Raw genomic sequence first — 15851 nt, 5'->3', positions numbered from 1 at the left:
TTTCAGTGACAGATTCAGTGACAGAAGTGGATTTCCCAGTTCTGTCTGGAGAAGCCAAGAACTGAGATTGAGGCTCCCTGCATGCAAAGATTAAACTATGGTCCGTCATTTGTAGAGAGTAATATAGAAGGCAGATGAAACTTTCCATGTGTTAAATCTGGTGGTGAGGGTGGACATAGCCAGAACTTAAAAATGGAATGCAAAAATGGTCAACAAAAGAGATTTAAAGACTCTCTCAAGGCAAATCTTTAAAAAACTGATTGCCAATGCCAAAGAAGAAGAAAAAGCCAGAATCACAGTGTCAGGCCTCTCTTCTGACTTATCCATGTTTGGTCTGCTGTCACAACAGACCATTTGCATGTTTGTACACAGTGTCTGTTTAGATTGCAGGCAGTATTCTTAGGTTGGTGGGGTGGGAATGCTCAGCCCACTCCCCCTGATCCCCCCCCATACCCATTTGGTCTGAAGAAAAAACTACAGGCATTCAAAATTGAGGCAGAAGTATATCCATTGCATTCGGATTCATTTGTTGTTCAGGGCACTAAATGTGTATTCAGACCAGTTCCGTTCAAATTATCTTGTCTTTACCCTGATTTGTCCAAGGTCATTCTGTGGGCTTCATCCAGCAGGTACAAGTCAGGGCAGGACTATGGGGCAAAAGCCCAGGGCCCCACTCAGCCAAATGAGTAGGGGAGCCCAAAATGCAGCTTGCCACATTTTAAACTGCATAGTATACATTCCCATCAGGTGGGATTCAGGGCATAAAACCACGAAGCTTGAAGAATGTAAGTACCACCGACTTCATCACACTAGCCATCGGTCTGAGTATAGATTTACTTCCTCATGGGTAATAATATAACTTACAGATAATTATATAATGTGCAAATAATTATATAACCAACAAGGAATTCAGTACTGCAACATAACAGTGGTGGCTGCTACCCTTGATTGCTTTAAAATAAGGTTAGACACAAATAAATAGCAGGTTCACTGATTGCTGTGAGCCAAGTCAAGCCAAATAGAGCATCCATGAAGAGAGGCAGTGTACTTATGATTTCTGGATTCTTGGGGTAAACAACAAGCAGTGGCTATTAGATCATTCCCTGAGGTATGTGGCTCCCTGCCTGGACCATTGTTAATATTAAGTCAGGGCTAGGCAACCTAAGGCCTGGGGGCCAGATTGCCTTCTCAATCTGGCCCGCGAATGGTCCAGGTATCAGCTTGTTTTTACATGAGTAGAATGTGTCCTTTTATTTAAAATGCATCTCTGGGTTATTTTTGGGGCCTGCCTGGTGTTTTTACATGAGCAGAATGTGTGTTTTTATTTAAAATGCATCTCTGGGTTATTTGTGGGGCATAGGAATTCGTTCATTTCCCACCCCAAAATGTACTCCGGCCCCCCACATGGTCTGAGGGACGGTGGACCGGCCCACAGCTGAAAAAGGTTGCTGACCCCTGGATTAAGTGCTGGACTAGATGAAGCTAATTGGACTCAGGTTATGTTCTTATCTAGTTCTCTCTCAGTTGCTCTTATCATTTATTGTGTTGGAGCTAATCAGGCAATCATCAGTGCCAGTGTTTTTCATAACAGGCTTCAGCCTTAATCTATGAGGTAATAATAAAGAAACTGACTGTGCTTCATCTTAACCAACTCCCATGCACCTGGCACTGAAGGATTACAGTGTAATCTCCAATGTCACAATGTATAACCTGACATTCCCACTCCTGGCCTGAATAGACATCAGTATGGCACTTATTAATTAATTACCCAAATATGGGATTGCACATCCTTGATTTCTTAAGACACATGGGCCTTTCTCATGTCACCCCTCCAGCTGTCTGCCTCCTACTTTGAAGGAATCATAATGGCTTAAAATACAAAACCATGCAAATTATTTTAAGAGCTTTCCCTACAAAACATTAATTGCATGTAGTTAAAGGCTTAATTAAAGTCTTTGGTAGCTATATTGGTCTGATAGAATAAAAATAGATCAAATGAGGCATAATGTGTTAACCAACTGATGCTGGAAATGTGAGGTTTTTTTTTAATTTTTTTACTTGAAAGCCAGATTCTTGTTTAACCTTTTTTGATGTAATAAAAGCTATTGCTTCCTGAATATATCTGCTTTATTTTCATATTTTTGTGTTCCTTGTAGTTCATATCTTTTTCACTTCACTGTCTATCTGAATACAGTATCTAATTCCTTTTCACTATCTCAGAGCTTGTCCACGTTTGAGCATTACTTAGCTGTTAATCCACATTTCCCCCATTTGAATTGGACCGGAATAGTGCACACCCGCACATATTTGAATGTGTACAGTGGTACCTTGGGTTACATACGCTTCAGGTTACAGACTCCGCTAACCCAGAAATAGTGCTTCAGGTTAAGAACTTTGCTTCAGGATAAGAACAGAAATCAGGCTCCGGTGGCGCAGCAGCAGCGGGAGGCCCCATTAGCTAAAGTGGTGCTTCAGGTTAAGAACGGACCTCCGGAACGAATTAAGTACTTAACCTGAGGTACCACTGTATTTGAGGAGCAACTTTTGTCTTTCCCATTAATTCTTTTTTGTTCTCTTTTGTGTTTGTCCTTGCCTTCTAATCTCTTGATTCCATTATGCCATTTAAGTACCAACAGGGTATGTGCACAGAGAAACCTTGGGTTTTTCTTTTAACTCTCTCACACACACCAAAAGTGTGCAAAAACATAGAGCTGGGCAATTGTAAATTTGCTTGTGTGATTTTCTAGTTTTGTACAGATCTGAGGCATCAAAAAAATATAAAGGACTAAACTCCTGATGCCCATGTATTGAGGTAGAAGTAGATGTGGGAAGGTCCATTGCAGAAAGTGACATTTTATCTACCCACCCTAAAGCACTGAAATAAATTGCCTGAGACCCTGAGTGGAACCTATTTTCACCCATTTTATCAGATTATCTCCTCATCAGGTAAATCCAAATTTACAGAGCAAAGCATTGAGACTGGTCTTGTTTGAAGGCAACATAATCTGGATTGCTCAAACACACAGTAAACTCCTGTATGGGCAGGCCCTCAGTGGAATAGATTAAAAGATTCAGTGCTGGCCAATGAGTTCTGGAATCCCTCTTCTTTGCTTGCCATCATATTTGACTTGCCTCAAGTCCATATCTTAACTTGTACTTACAGTACCTGCTGCCACTAAACTTATTTGTGCTTTTGACTTGTATAGAGAAATCTTTAGAAAATTGTTTGTACTATGCCAGAAAAGCTGGAGAAAAAAAAATGTTTACAGTCAATAGTAACTTTGCCACTGACTTCACCAGTATGCAGATTGCCTCATTGAGGCTTCAGTCCTCTGGACACTAATAAAAATAAATAAATAAATAAATAAATAAATAAATAAATAAAATTTATACCCCACCCATCTGGCTGGGTTTTCCCAGCCACTTATTGGGAGTAAGTGCCACTTGACACAGTGGAGCTGTTTCCTCAGAAATGAGTAAGCATGCATGGAATGACTCTTCCAGAAATACTTGTGCAAAACTAGCCCAACTAGCCACTGTATGAGGAAACAGGAGCACCAGCGCTTTCGCTCAGATGTTCGCTCACTTGGTGTTTTGCTTTTATTTAGATCAATAAATTCAGCATAATTTTGTAATTTCATAAATATGTAAAAGAAAGGAAAACAACTCCTTACAGAAACTTCATCAAATACAAAAGCTCCGGGTGCCGCACAAGCTTTATGCAAAATGTATCAAATTAGTGCTAAGGTAGGATTTTAACCTAGTATATCACACAGCATGGAGAAAGGGACAAAACCGGAGAGTTCAGCCACCAGGGGCTTCCAAAAGCACAGGGAGAAGAAGCAAAGCCAGGAGACAGATATGCTTCAACTCTGGTTTTCATTTATCTATTTAGAGATTTATGTAACCGCCTAGCATTTTTGACAAAAATTCCTAAGTAGTTTACAAAATATATATACTTAAACTACAGCAAATAAAGTATTATAAAATAGAAGTAACAATCAGAATGTGATAAACATATTGTAAGAAATTCATAATTTTAAACAGTCAGCAACTGAACAGGATAACACTCTCAGCCATCCAAATAGCCCAGGGTAAACATCTCAGCTTTTAGGAAACATTTGAAGCATCCAACAAATGGCACTTCCTAAATCTCTTCTGAAAGAATATTTAGAGGGTCAGTGCTACAACTGAAAAGATCCACTTCTGAGAGGCTTCCAGGTGGCAATCTGCTGGCTGCTCTGTGGTCCGCATGTTCTCGGTTGATCATAAAGGTTTCATTGGCCTATAGTAGGGGAAGCAGTCTTCTAGGTCTGCTGGTCCTGAATAAAGCCCTGTTTAGGGCTTTATATATCAATCATAAAATCTTGAACTTGGTTCGGTAGCAGCTAGGCAACAGGCACAAATCCTTAACCACTGTTGTAATATATGCATGGCTAGATGTATCACTCAATGCACTAGCCACATCATTCTGCACTAGGCGCGACTTCCAAACCGAGCACCAGGGCAGCCCTACATACATTGGATCATAGTAACCAGTGTGGACAGACTATCCCTGCCCATGAATTACCAGAGCTGCCATACCAACAAAAGTTGGTAGTACACTTTTCATGCCAGAGAGATTATCTAGGAGAATACTGTGCTCAACTGGATCAAAAGTTGCTGGGAGAGATTCAGCAAGTTTAACAAAGTTACATTCCTCATCTTTCATCCATTAGGATTATCAAGGCCAAATCTGTCCCAAAACCAGGCCTGAACCTAGATTGAAATGAGCCCATATAATCAGTTCCCTTTGAGATTGCTTGCAGCTAAATCGCCACCACTTCAAACACCATTCAACTAGCACTTAAAACGCTCTATCCTGGTGTCAGAAAATATCCTGTGAATGTCTCCTCCATTAACCACAGACCTGATAATCTGATCTTTTTAGCCAGTCCCTCTGCTGAAGATTGCACCAAATGTTACAGAGAATCATATGCTCATGTATAAACACCCTTATTATAATTGTTCAGTTTTGTAATTCTTCCATTACTACTGTCCATTACACTCACGTTGTACATGTAAATAGCTTTTTGAAAACAAGCATAATAAACCAATTCTATGCTTTACCGAATACATACTCTCTTTGCCTAATACATACTTTCATTTCATGAAATTATTTAGCAATCTGGTATGAGTCATCCATGGATTTGCAGATCCATAAATCCAAGAGCCATCTGTTCCATGTTTTAAACGCCGTATATTTCTGTGACAGGGCAAGCAAATAGTTGTTGTGCTTTAGATAATTAGCACTACTTGTATAATGAAGTAAGAGACCTGTGGCTCGTCACTGACAGAACCCAATGTTATCTACTCTTTAAAGAAACTTTGATCCCTTATCTCTGAAAGCCTTCTAAACAGAATGAGGATGGGAATGAAGGGTTGTTTACCAATGAATGTTGATAGAAAGCTCAAATTCCTTTACTTGGGAAAGAAATGCAACAACTACTTCTCATTAGTAAACCATTATTTTATCATGCCAATTTATAGTTGTAGCAGTAATGTAGTAAGAAGGCACCAGATGAAAGGAAGCTATTTGGAAGAGAGCTTGAGAGCACCAGTGGCCAACTGTTCACCCTTCTTCTCACCTGACATTTTTGATCATTTACCTGTATTTCCCTACAGAATACACAAGGGGTTATGTAAATGTAATAGCCAAGAGTACATCCTTCACTATGTTTTCATATGGTAAAGCATTTCTCTAGGGGGAAAGAGAGCTGAGCATCTTAGGTGGCTGGCTGCCACCCAGGGATCTGATGTGGGAGCAGTAGACTGTGGCTATGTGTTGAAGTGTTTAGGTTAAAGACCATGGGCAAAACTTATATTCAATGCAGAAAAGAGTAGGAGCATATTGTTGACGAAAGCAGGCCTCATCCCCACCTTCCAAAAGTACACATGTGAATTCACACTTTTTCGTTTTTGCACATGATAGCACTTTTGTATGATATGAGCAAAAGGGACAAAACAGGATATGAGCAAAAGGGAATGGGCGTCAACTCTTGAAGCCTCAATTGACGCTAAATATCAGGAAAATTCCTAGAAAAAGTTAGGTAATGGCACAAACTGCCAACAGTGACTTTTTATCACTAACACTATTCAAGACACTATGCTTGACACCCTTCTATCATGGATTATATAGTTGTTTATTTTATGAGACATGGGGTGGATCAAGAACAAGCCTTTTCCAGCTCAAACCATGTTGCTAATTAGCTAGCTAACAACAATTGAGTAAAATACTGATGGAATTACTGTTGACCTCATATTCCTAAATATTCAGTCTGCATGAAGCTTTTCTTTCTTACATAGTCAAGACAGATAATTAAATGTTTCCCTTCCTTTACTAACAATGCAGCCAAACATCAGTCTGCTTCAGAAGTTACAGATGTTGCATAGATATTCCTTGGTGTTTTTGTGGGATTCCTGCCACTGATATTGGTCAATATACACAAGGGAATGGGAAAGGCAGATGAGAGAAGAGGGTGGAGATGGTGGGGGAAATGAGGAAATATCTGCTCCCAATTTTGCCCTTCCAAAATGTCAAACATGTGTTTGTTTATCCTGTGCTTTCTTTGTTTTAGGCATTTTTAAACCTGTCCCTATTAGCTTTCCATTCTTCTTTCTGAAATCAATGAAACTGTTTTTTATACATGCATTTTTCAAAAATTGTTGTTAAAGAAATTTTGTGATCATCTCCGCATCATAGGCTACTTCTTATGGGGAATTTTCCTTATGTCCCTATTCCTGTATGTGTGTGGGTGTATGTATTGCCATATACTGTTATGAGCATGTGGGTGCTAGACACTTCTATACTCCTGGAACCAGTAAGTGTTAGAATTTAATCAAAGGCTTCTAATTATGGGAAATAGCCAGACCACTATAATCCCCAGAGCCAGCAAAGTTGTTAGAATCTAATTAAGGTTTGGGGTGCTAAACTGTGTGATAGACCTCTCTAATCCTCAGATCAATAAGTGTTAAAAGCCAATAAAGGCAGGCTAGTTTCCTGATAAGGTAATCGCCTGAGGTGATGGGCCATTAAGAGAACAGAGGATCAAATGGACCTGGTGTGACATGGCAAATGAGTAGGGCCTCTCCCTCAAGAGATAAAGCCAGAGCTTAGAGAGTTAGAAGCACTGTGAGCTAGAAGCTTAGAGTAGGGAGTATGAGTAATATGACGAGGAAAGCAAGCAGTGAGTAGGAGATTCAAGAGCAGCATCTGAGAGGAGTGGTTGGTTTCTGTCTGAATCCAAGGTTACTGCTATGGGAGAAGCAAGATGCTTACAGGGTGTTGATGCTGTGAACCCCACTAGCACAGGCTCAGGTTGTATATATGTGTAAATAAACCATAGATCATAAAGACGCCACAGTCTCCACTGGGCCTCGTTCCCAAAAGTAAACAGGAATCCTGGGTAAAGCACGCCTGGAACCCCTGGAATCCTGCACCGTTTGGAGATTGGGGTGGTGTACAACAATACATTAAAATATAAAGCTGTTGTCATGTGGCAACCAATAGACGACCATGCCCACTGCAGGGTGACAAACAGCAGGCAGGTGAGACAGGAAGCAGTGCTGGTGGCGGGCAGCCCAAGGGAACTGTTTAATGGGGGGGGGGTAGAGGTTCTTGACTTAGCACTTAGCTAGCCACTCGTGAGGAACACTCCCCGCTGTTAAATGTGGTAACAGCGAGGCTTAACAGTGGGGGAGGCACTTCATACAGCAGTTTAGCAAGCTGCTCTGTGAAGTGCCTTTCCTCTCCTTCAAAAGGGGTTGGGAGTTGGGGTGAGCTGTGAGTGGGGACTCAGGGTGGGTTGTGGTGGAGGGAGAGGGGTGAACTGTGAGGAGAGGGGTGGGGTGAGGGGTCAAGGGATAGGCGAGAGGGTGGGTGAGGTAAAAGGAGGGGGACTGGTCAGGTGTCGGGGAGGAAGTACTGGCAAAGTGGTTGGTTAGTAGGCAGGGTTGGCAAGCGGACCAAGCAGGAATAGCAGCGCCTAGCAAAGGCTTCCTCAACCTTGGCCCTCCAGATGCTTTGAGACTACAATTCCCAGCATCCCTGACCACTGGTCCTGCTAGCTAGGGATCATGGGAGTTGTAGGCCAAAAACATCTGGAGGGCCGAGGTTGAGGAAGCCTGACCTAGCATAAGCACACACACATACCTACCTCGCATAATTTATATGATGCCCGTATATATAAACCATACTTCTGTTTCCCAAATTGCAGAAGCAGGAACCCAGTCCTCCAGCCACCGCTCACAGGTATTCAGATTGGAGAAGCTATTATTGGTGCATGTGTGTGTACACTTCAAAGACCGAGGCAAAGGACACATGAATTTTGTGTTGGAGTATCAGAACTGGAGTACAAAATGTACTGTAAGAAGCAGCTCCAAAACAATGGGAATAATTCAGCCAGAGCGGAGCGCATTTAAAACGGCCTCAATTTCAGTGGAGTACATTTAACATATGCCTGTTTCTCCCATTGAACTCATGGGCTGCAAAAGCGATTAGCTTTGACTCGATTGTGCCGATGGTTGGAAACAGAGTTTCTGTACTTAAATACACATCACGCTTTGCTGTGCATCAATGACAATCTTTTAATGATCAAACAGTCGATTCACTGGCCCACTCAGTGGTGGCTGGTGCCCACTGGGACTGGTAGGGCAGAAGGCAGGGCTCCTAACATTGGGCAGAGCCAATGACAGGCAGAACCAACAAATTCTAGTCCCCCTCCCCATCCTTGCTGAGTTCTAGAAGGCCAAGGGAGCTAGGAATGCTAAGAAGGAGGAAGCTGACAGTCAAGTGTCACCCTTTGATCTGCCTGTAAGTTAAGAAGGCAGGTAATTGGCCGCAGACTGAGGATTTCCTGAGGTTGCTGGGGCAGTGCCTCCTTTCCCTTAATGGACCAGCCTCCACTGAATCTACTGACTGGTTTGATAAACATTTACAATCCCAAAACTATCTGTATAATCCTTACATAGGAGTCACCAATGTTGATCAGAACCCATTTTATGACCAGGACCTTTTCACTGAATGCTTTATACAGACAGGCCTATATTTCAGCTGCAGCTCTGTATATACTTAATAAGTTTAAACTTCACTGAATCGCTATGCGAGGTTTTAAAGGAAAACTAGAGATTATCACTGAATTTAATACCTCAGCAGCTGTTGAAGAACTGCCACTGTCACCAGATACTACAGAGTTCAGAGGTTTATCAGTTTTGGAAACCCAAACCTAGAAACTTGAATCCAGGCTTTATACTGCTGAAAATCTCAGCCATCAAAACACAATATTATTGTTGTTAATATTAATGCATTTACACACCACTTTCCCACCATTCCTGTTGCTCTCACAGTGGCTTAATTAAGTACAATTGAAAAATCAACAACTCAATTAAAATTACACAACACCCATATCATTTATAATAAAATAGCAAACAGAGCAGGAACAAACCCTCCCATTTCACCACCTGAGGGGAAATGTGAAAGTGCCTCCCTGTGCCAATGAAGCTATGCATACCAGGGTTGCAATGTGGTGGTCTTCCAGGTTCTGGCAAGATCTTGCAAATCTGCAAAAACTTGTGAGTTTCATGAGATCTCATGGGCTCTCATGATATTTCACAGGGCTCTTGCAAGGTCTCACCAGATCTTGGAAGCCCCTGCTGCTTTTCCTCACTAGTGTGGCAGTTGTGGCGGTGGAGCCCATGATGGCACCCTTTGGATTCCACCACCTGAGGCAGCTGCCTCAGTCTGCCTCATGGATGGGCCAGCCCTGAACCAGAGATTGTGGTCTAGTTTACATGTACAGTAGTACCTCGGGTTATAGACGCTTCAGGTTACAGACGCTTCAGGTTACAGGCTCCGCTAACCCAGAAATATTACCTCGGGTTAAGAACTTTGCTTCAGGATGAGAACAGAAATTGTGCAGCAGTGGCACGGTGGCAGCAGTAGGCCCCATTAGCTAAAGTGGTGCTTCAGGTTAAGAACAGCTTCAGGTTAAGAACGGACCTCCAGAACGAATTAAGTTCTTAACCCGAGGTACCACTGTAATGTTATCTTAGAACAAACCGGGATCAGAAGCGATGGTTTAATGTTGGTTTCAGATTCTGGTTTGTTCTGTACCAAGGTTTCCTGACAGAACAGGAAACTATTGTTAATGAACCCTGGAGGCCTTCAGCTGTGGCATGCTGAGAAGAGAGGAGGGAAGGGGTGGCTTAGACATTTGCCTGACTTGTGCCTGTCTTGGGTTAATAAGCCAAATAGGCTGCATCCGACTGAATCATTAAACAATACATCAGAAGCCACTTTCCCTCCTGTGAACATTCCACCCCAGTGCTATTCCAAGGGAGCAGAGAAACAAAACTAAGGGGTCTAGGTGACCGGAACAAGAGAGATTGTGATTAGGCAGTAGACTGCAACCTGGCTGCTCTAAAGAAATGTGTTTTGCCAGCTCTTGGTTTGACTTCTTTTAATCTGATTAGAGATGGGCCTTCATGCAGAGGTGCAGGAATAAGGGAATCAGAAGGACTTCATTCCTCAGTCAACATTTAGCAGTTAGAGAATGTCCTTTGGATTTCTGAAAATCTACAGCACCTTACAAATCTAGTCTCCCTACCCATAATCTTATTGAAATTGCTCCTTTGTGGTTTTTGATCTTGGCAAATGGTTCTGGTATTGAAGTAATTGTTCATTTTACCTTCATTCACATAGGAAGAGAAGGATATATCTAATATTGAAAGTTGTGCCTGTTCATATAAACATGACCTTAATTTAAAGCTAACTTTGGTAGACAGACATGACAACTGATTGTTTAATCCTGCCTATTCACTATTTAAAGACAATGTATGCACATGTCTCTCTTCCTCTCTCTGAAAGACTCTTTTTACTGCATCTGCTACTGTGAAGATGAAGTCTGAAACTAATATGGTATGAATAGCTTTTTGACTATTTTTTTTAAAAAAGTGTAATTCCTCCCAAAGCAACTTCCAAGCCGGATGTGAATAAAGTAGCCATAAACCAGATGGAGCATGCTGACTCACAAAAGCACTTGTTTATCTCAGCATCAGATGAAAATATTAACTATTAAGGACCTTATATGGTTTTCCTTGCGTGGCCATCCTGATCATGGCACAGTTCTGCATTAATTCCACACACCCACACACCGTGTCCCTTGGTAACAGATTTGGTTTTGTGCAACTCTAGGGACACTCCAGGGAGCCATTTTTCAATCCAGATTTTGCTTCAGCACAATCCAAATCCAGCCTAGGGATACCAAGAGAACACGCACACCAGAAATTGCTTCTCCCACACTGCACCTTAATTAGATTCTTTAGACTGGTAAATTTGGACGTGTCACAATTTATATACAATGAACAAATAATGTGCTGTTAGAGAACAAATGTAAACAGCTATTTCAGACCAACTTCATGAGAAATAGGACCTTGCTGCTGGTTTGATATGGTTGTTGTTTTTTTAATACTAGTTTATGGCAAATGCATTTTCCCCTCAGAGGCAGCACTCAACCATAACAGCCAGCAAGCATTTGAATGCTGTATCAATTATTCTAGCATCCTTGACGTTGAGGTCTAGCATATTTTAAGAACTCTTTGCCAAAATGAATCAAAACCTTCAGCACGCCAAAGGTCTTCTGCTCTTTCCAAAGACTCTGTCCTTTCTCCTTGATTTCCTGTCTGCTTGGAACTGCCACCCAGATCACTTGCACAATGTTGCCTCTCTCTTCAAATCCATCCAGAAAACTTACCTTGAAGCCTTTGGCACAAACTCTCATTTCCCATGTCGAAGCCTAAGTATGGCTAATTGCATTAATCACACATTCTTCCCCTGTTCTCTGTTGTGTCCAATTCCCTCATCATGGGGATGGAGCTCTCAAGTTTTTGAGAAACCTGAAGGTGATAAGCAATAAATATGTTTACAACTAGCCAGAAAGCTAAACTTCCAACGTCTGGCATTCATTTTTCTCTCTCCCACTGTGGCATTTGGTCAGAGAAACATTGCAGGTTGTTGCAGTGATTCTGACACCTGCATAACCTACAATAGTGGGATGTTTTCAAAACGAGCATGTGGACTTTTGACAAGAGCTCTATCATAACTGCCTTCAGTCTCAGAAAAACAGTTGGCTCTTCCTATCCTTAGAAAAAAATTCTATCATTTGTCCTGTCTAATGGCTAAACAAGGGGATGTGAGTGGCCCTGTGGTCTAAACCACTGAGCCTTGGGCTTGCCGATCAAAAGGTCGCGATTTGAATCCCTGCGACGAGGTGAGCTCCCGTTGCTCGGTCCCAGCTCCTGCCCACCTAGCAGTTCGAAAGCACATCAAAGTGCAAGTAGATAGATAGATACCACTCTGGCAGGAAGGTAAACGGCGTTTCTGTGCACTGCTCTGCTTCGCCAGAAGTGGCTTAGTCATGCTGGCCACATGACCTGGAAAAACTGTGTTGGCTCCCTCGGCCAGTAAAGCGAGATGAGCACCGCAACCCCAGAGTCGTTCGTGACTGGACTTAACTGTCAGGAGACCTTTACCTTTACCTTTTAATGGCTAAACTGGCCATGCAACCACACTTTGTAAAGTAGCACTGGACCAGCCAGATTTATTTATTTTTCTCAAAACCCAACTTCCTTTCCATATATATATATATATATATATATATATATATATATAATGTTTTGCTCTACATGTAAAGCTGAATGCATGCAAATTGCAGGCCAGCTCTAGTACTCGCACTCCTTTGGTCTGGTTTACCCAGAATCCACGTGGCCAACCAACCCATTGTCAAAATCTCTCTGTGTATGGGACACATTTGTGTCAGGGTTAGGTTAAATGCATGATCCTTAAGGTACAAGCTTCGCATGTGAGGGAGATTTTGATAGAAGGAAAGCTGGGAGTGGAATCTCCCACATATATTCTACTGTTACTCTTGCAGGTCTTTTAAAGCAAAGAAATAAATCACAAATAAATTTTTTTAATTTTTTTCTCTATTTTCGCAGTTAGCATTCAAAAATGAATGCTATCCAACTATGGTAGCCAAGTGACATAATCTAATTCAGAATGATTAATCAGCTCAGCATTTATTGGGCATTTGTTATGAAAACTAAATGTCAAGCTACACACCTAAAAAAGCTTGTCCAGAAAGTTGTGTTCCTATTGCAATCCCACTGGAAAACACAAATGTCATGACATCTGAATGACTTTTCCTTTCGCAGAAAGTCTCCGCATTAATGCTAATGTCTAGCCCATACCTAGCTCAAGATGGACTTTAACAGTGATCAATACTGTACCAATAAAAAAAAACTGTAGCAGGAGCTTTTCTCTTGCTCTGCACACATCACCAGCTTAATATGCAGCTAGGACATCCCTTTTCTCATTTCAGATAGAAACTGGTTTGGGCGGAAATGCATCAAAATGAAGTATTTCACAAGAAACAACAGGGTAGATATGGATTGTTGTGACAAACATCTTAAGTGTACCACTTCCTAAACCAGTAGTGGGAGCGAACTGGATGCAGAGTAAACAGGATGGTGTACACAGCCTAAACCTCTAGCATTTGGAAATAATTTATGGGGGAAAGGCTTATCAGAGAGTAAAAACGACGTTTATTTTTCTGCGTGTTCATTTTCAGTAAATGAAAACTCTGCAACTCCTCCACACTTGGAGATTCCAGTCCTGTTTGCTTTGACTTCTTGTAACTAAGCCCAAGGAGGGGGGGGGGGGGAGATCTGCAAATTCCCACTAATGAATTCCAGATTTCTGAACTGTACATCCAGCTGCATTCTCTGAAGGTTAGGCTGCAAGCGGAGCCCAGCTGCAGAAAGGGCAGCAAAATATGGACAGAATGGTGATTATGTTTACACAATTTATAATGCACAGACTAGAGTATATATAACAAACCCAACCAGCATCGTAATAGTGAAGCAAATGAAGCGGAATGTGTATGAGATCATTTTTCTTCTATATTGAACTGGCAAAACTATGGCAGTGAACTTTCCCTAGAAGGTGTGCCATTTAAACAAGTTAAATAAACCTGGCATTACTAATTTAACTGACTAAAGTTAGTTGATGCTTTGTGTTAGTGCTAATTAAGAAGTTTGCTCCTTAGAATGAGCGCCAACAAAAATGAAAATTTATTGATATAATATGCTAAATGGAGGGAACTAGCCCATGAATGAATAGAGGCTCCTCCCATCTCCATCCTCACAATGCATGGCAATCTCACTATGAGCCTTGCAGTGATGGATCTACACTTCCTCATGCTGCAAATGGAACAATGCTTTTATGTTTTCTCTTTGCGTGTGTCTTTCTGCATGTAGGACAAGCATTTCTTGGCAGGAAAAAATGGAATGTTTTAATAAATGAAAACATACTCAAGGAGCAGAACTGTGACTGTATGCTAGATATGCAACCCTAGAAATATTTCCATGAATACTGAAACTTACGCAGCTCCACAAATTTTGAAGAACTCATATCGTGTGCACTTACATGTCTTGGACTTATAAGCCACCATTTGTATTCCTACAATATGAATATGATTTTAATTTAAAATTCCACACTGAAATTCTCTCTATCTCTCTTTTTAAAGTAGACGCATTTCTCCATCTTGATGTTTCATCTCATCTTGTTTGAATTCACTGCTATTTATCACTGTTGTTGTTGTTTAGTTGTGTCCAACTCTTCATGACCCCATGGACCAGAGCACGCCAGGCACTCCTGTCTTCTACGTATGCTATTTTAGTTCTCAGGATGTGTTTTTACTACTGCTGTTTTTATTAGTCATTGATCATTTTGGTTGCATTATGTTGTATTTTAATATGTTATATACCCTGTGCTATTTTTCTAGAAAAATAGGTACCGGAACTCGCCACGAACACCCCCCACTCCCCATTCTCTTAGAATGGCAATGGCGCCCACCTGAGAGGTGCCAGAATTGAGTTCTGGCTGAAAAAAAGCTCTGGTGTTATTGACTCCTTACTTCCAGTAACAAGAGCTGCAACTCAAATTACTCATTACTGCCGCTGTGTTTTCTACTGACAGCTCATTTGGGGCAGAAAGACGTCTTCTTTCAAGCTGAAGTGAAAATTGCCATCCAAGCATAAACATCAGAAGGCAGGAGAAGGAACTCTTGTGATCATTAAGCTCCTTGGTGCTGCTCTGAATTAAAGATGTAAGCAGATACATCTCGTCCACCCCTCTCTTCTCTCTGGTCTTTATGCTTCGTGCAGCTGTTCAGCTGCTTTTAGCCCCACTGTGGAAAAGCCATGCTCCAACATGATGTACATCATCATTTATTTTTTACCAAACAACCACCCCCCAGAAATGATTATTCTAGTAATTCCCTGCCTATTGATAGCACCCCTCCACTTTGCTCTTTGATTAATACAACGATAACAAATGCTGGGTACAATTTTCAAGTGAAGATGAAGGCAGACGTGGCAAAAAAAAAGGGGGGGTTTCACCATGCATCTTTGCTACTGGACTGGAATGAAAAGCTTTCTATCCCCGTCAAACAGTAGGCTTTGCCCTTCTCCATCTTTTTCTTCAGTACTCCATTCCCCGCTGTCCCCCCACCCCACCCCTTAGCCTGGTTTGCACATTGTGCTAAGCTAAAGTTAAACCATCGTTTATTAAACCATATTTTATCAAACAAAGCATGCCTTTGGGCCCCATCATTTGCCTCACCATTAGGGTTGCCATATTTCAAACAGTGAAAATCCGGACAGAAAAGTTGTTGAGGGTTTTTTTTTTTTGGTAATGGTGTTTATGAGTTTTACCGATTTCCACCTGGACACTGCTAGAGACAGCAGTATTCTAG

The sequence above is a fragment of the Podarcis filfolensis genome (genome assembly GCF_964270895.1).
Source record: "Podarcis filfolensis genome assembly, chromosome: 2".
In the NCBI taxonomy this organism is placed as follows: domain Eukaryota; kingdom Metazoa; phylum Chordata; class Lepidosauria; order Squamata; family Lacertidae; genus Podarcis; species Podarcis filfolensis.
Note: the sequence above shows the minus strand (reverse complement) of the source record.